Source organism: Lepus europaeus, chromosome 10 (genome assembly GCF_033115175.1).
Source record: "Lepus europaeus isolate LE1 chromosome 10, mLepTim1.pri, whole genome shotgun sequence".
NCBI lineage: Eukaryota > Metazoa > Chordata > Mammalia > Lagomorpha > Leporidae > Lepus > Lepus europaeus.
Window position 1 is genome coordinate 115,842,468 of NC_084836.1, and position 4,549 is coordinate 115,847,016.

Consider the following 4,549-nt stretch of genomic DNA (forward strand, 5'->3'; position numbering starts at 1 on the left):
GAGAGACAGAGAGAAAGGTCTTCCTTTTGCTGTTGGTTCACCCTCCAATGGCCGCCACAGCTGGCGCACCGCGCTGATCCGATGGCAGGAGCCAGGTGCTTCTCCTGGTCTCCCATGGGGTGCAGGGCCCAAGCACTTGGGCCATCCTCCACTGCCTTCCTGGCCACAGCAGAGAGCTGGCCTGGAAGAGGGGCAACGGGGACAGGATCCGGCGCCCCGACCGGGACTAGAACCCGGTGTGCCGGCGCCGCAGGCGGAGGATTAGCATAGTGAGCCGTGGCGCTGGCCCCCTATTATGCATCTTTAAATTGCATTTGCTGCTCTTCTGTTGAGGATTGCAAACATCTGAGTTTCTGTATGTCTTTGGTTTTGGTGTTAGGGTGATGTTGGACTTACATTTTGCCTTCTATTTTATTTTCTCCTCTTGATGCTACTGTGTAAACTGGGCATTATCTTCTCTCAACGTCCGGGGGAACAAAGCCGCCGGGGCCTGGAGTGTGCGCTCTGTTGGGTCGGTCTGGGGCTGCACACTGAGCATGTTTAACAGGTCAGAGGGAGGTTCTGCTGCTTCTTGCGTGGCCTCTGCGGTGGGGAAAGCCCTCTGTTTCCTTCCAGACACTGCTCACTTGTTGCCTTCTCCTCTGTTTCTTGGCCATCTTTGAGAGACTCGTCAATTTTATGGCTCCGTTCAAAAATCGGCTTTGGCTTCATGGTCTCCATTTTCTGTTTCTGATTTCATTGATTTTTACTCTATCATTTCCTCTTTTTGCTTACTTTGAGTTTAATTTGATTTTCTACTGAGGAGGGACACTTTGGTTACTGATTCTTCACTTTGTCCTTTCAAATATAAGCGCTTCAACACTATAAATGACCACTGAAGGGTTGCTTTAGCGTTTTCCACAGATCTTGACATTTTCGTTTTCATCCAGCCCATATACTATTTTTTTAAAGAGTTATTTATTTATTCAGAAGTCAGAGTTACACAGAGGAGACGCAGAGAGAGAGGGAGGGAGGGAGGTCTTCCATCTGCTGGTTCACTCCCCAATGGGCCACAATGGCCGGAACTGCGCCGATCCGGAGCCAGGAGCTTCTTCCGGGTCTCCCACGTGGGTGTAGGTGCCCAAGGACTTGGGCCATCTTTCACTGCTTTCCCAGGCCATAGCACAGAGCTGGATCAGAAGTGGAGCAGCCAGGACTCGAACCAGCATCCATATGGGATGCCGACGCTTCAGGCCAGGGCATTAACCCACTGTGCCACAGCGCCAGCCCCAGCCCATATACTTCTAGTTTCCCTTGTGGTTTCCTCCTGAGTCGCAATGAATTAATTAAATGTTATTTCAAATATTTGGGGGACTTTCCAGATACCTTTCTCTTATTGGTTTCTGCTCAAATTATGTAGCGACCAGGACTAAACTTGGTTTGGTTACCAATTGTTCAGGTGTGTTCCGGGGCCCAGGCTATGGCGTGTCTTGGTGAGGGTTTCACACGCGCACTTCAGACAGGTGTGCACTCTGCTCTTGCTGGATGGAGAGTCCAGCAGTGTTGGTTGGATGGGAATCGAGGATGGGAGTGCACAGGAAAGCCAGCTCTGTCGGCAGAGGAGGCACCCACACAAGGCTACGGCCGCTGGAGCCCCGGGTCTGGGGCTGGGTTTCTCAGAGTGGGATGGGCGTGGTGGACGGCCACCGTGGCTTTGGATGCTGCTGTCCCCTAGGGGTTCAAAATCACTATGTGCTTCCAGCCTCTGTCCAGCGTGGAGAGGCATCCACACCCTGGGAATCCACTTTCTAAAGTGGCACATGGCGTGCGTATGGGAGAAACGTGGAACGTTCCATGTCGGGTGCACTGTTTTAACAGGCAGAGATTTTCTGATGTGCACGGCTGTGTAGCTGCTGGGTGGGCCGTGCAGGGAAGGGAAGCGCTCCAGGACTCACACAGGCAAAGGCACCAAGGTCACGCCTGAAGGAGCAAGGTGACCTCCACGCCCTGGCACCCGGCCGACTCCTCCTTCCTCCTGTTCTCTCAGCAGGCGCGGAGAGCGAGAGGGAGGGGAGGGGATGTTATTAAGGCACTTGTGTGTATTCAGTCACCAAGAATAGCCTTCCAATTCTAACTGAAGATAATTGGGGACAGAGCCATGCTCGCGGCTGGCGGGGAGCTGAAGGTCGACCTGCAGAACCCTGGGCTGGGGGGGTGGGGGAGCTGGGGAACCCGGAGAGGGGGCTGGGTTGGCAGAGGGGAGAAGAAAGACTGTCAGCTCAGGCTCTGCTCTGTCCCTGGCTGTGCTGTCAGGCCTGAGTGCAAATCCCACCTGCTGTGTGCCTCAGTTTCCTTATCTATAAAATGAGGGCAACACCATTTTAATCACATTTACAGATGTATTTATTTAAAAGGCAGGGGAGAGAGCAAGCGATGCTCACTGGTTCACTCTCCAAATGCCCACAACAGCCAGGGCTGGTCCAGCCTGAAGCCAGGAGCCAGGAATCCATCCCGATCTCCCGTCTGGGTGGCAGGCTCCCAAGTCCTGGGACCATCTGCTGCTGCCTTCCTGGGTGCAGTGACAGGAGGCTGGATCAGAAGTGGGGCAGCTGGGACTCAAACCAGCGCTCTGGTGGAGCACGCAGGTGTCCAAGCGGCGGCTTAACCTGCACAGCGATGCCCGCCGCGCTCGCATGTCCTGGGAGCACAGCGGGGGGGACTTGGGGAGCAGAGTCTGTGCAGGGTGGTTGGGGGAGCTGTGAGCTCTAGGGCTCACCCGTATGGCTGGTCTGAAGGCAGTGCTAAGAGAGAAGGAAGCACATGGTGTTAAGGAGAAGGCAGCCTCCGGGGCTGGCCTGGCCCTGTGACCTGAGCTCTCTCTTCCTGTGTGTGTTTTTGAGGAATACGGCCAGTGTGTTTGGTTTGGGTTCTCATCGACCCGTAGCTCCCTGTGCGGCCCTGGGAGCGGGGAAGCATGGCTGCCTGGGCCCTGTGTGCTGGGGCGGTGCCAGGCAGCCTGAGTGCTGCTTGTCTTCTGCCATCCTCGCCCCGCCCGGAGAGACATGGCCTTTCCGTGGCAGCTGGGTTTTCCGTGGCCCCTTCCCCACCTTCCCCAGGGTCTTCCCACCTCCCACATAAACCTGAGCCATCTGCGTTCCTGTAGCTTTGAGGACCTCTGACTTCTCTCTGGGGTATTGTGGCTGAGTTCCCTGGTCCTGCCTTTGCTCCCCACCCCCTCAACACCAAGATCACCCTGGGCAGGGCATGTTAGCATTTGTTAACATTTGTGAATAGACAGCTGCTGGCAACTTAGGTCTTATTCTTCACATGCCCCCCAAGGGAGCCCACCATTGAAAGAAACCCCACCGGGAGCCCTTCTGCAAGGCAAATAATTGCCCATGAATTCATTCATTTTACACAGCATATTACAAAGCGGTTGAGCTGCTGGAAGCTGTAGTCTTTCATTAGCAAGATTCAGGGGTGTGGGGGTGGCGTGGGCGGAGTCACCTGCGGAGCCTTAGTCTGGAGCAAAGAGGTAGCAGGTGGAGTCCTTCCACGGCCCTCCCTGGGAAGAGCGCCCCCTAGAGGGGAGCCGCCCTCTACGTAGGTGAACTGTTCTTGAATTGTGGAGTTGTGCACTAAGCGTCCCCTCCTGTGCGGCTCCTTTCACTGGCTCGTCCATGTCGGTGTGTGTGGTAGCGCTGGTTTGTGTCGTATTGCAGCACTCGGTGCACTTGGCTGTAGGTGGGCATCTGGGTGGTTTCCACGAGCGTGATTTTTTTCACGCTTCGGTGCATAGTTTCTGTCAAGGGTGTGTATCTAGGCGTGGAGCGCCTGGGCCCCTGGGTTTGTTTATCTTCCACCTTAGCAGCTCCAGGCAAACAGGGGAGGGTTGCATGTTTCCAGGAGAAGCTTCTAGAACCACAGGTTCCCAGATTCCTCCTCCGACCCAAGAGTTGGTTCCCCTGGAGAAACCAGCATTTTCTTATCAAAACTCAGTGGGATTTCTTTTTTTAAAAAAATATGTTTCTAAAAAATATTTGAGAGGCCAGCATTATGGAATAACTTTTAAGCCACTGCCTGCCATGCCGGCATCCCATATGGGCACCAGTTTGCATCCTGGCTGCTCCACTTCTGATCCAGCTCCCTGCTAATGTGCCTGGGAAGGCAGCGGAGGATGGAGAGGAAGAGAGAGAACCCCCATCTGTGTTTCACTGCCCAAATGCCTGCAGTGGTTGGGACTGGGCAAGGCTGATGAGGGAGCGGGAACTCCATCCAGGGCTCCTTTATGGGAGATGGGGACCCAACCACATTAGCCTTGACGCACCTGCTGGGAGTTCTGCAACCTGGAGGGAGATGGCGCTCGTTTGTGGTTTATGATCTTGGACTCTGTCTGTTCTGGGCCAGCCTGTCTGTTGCCAGTGCTGGGGTGTAAGGGTCATCTTCAGGCCCTGGAATTATTTTATGGGGTTCTCCTAGGGTCCTCCCCTCTGCCTGCTGCCCAGCTCAGCCTCCTGGTATACAAGACTCCGCTGCCAGCACAGCCTCTCTGAGCTCCTAAAACGTGAGC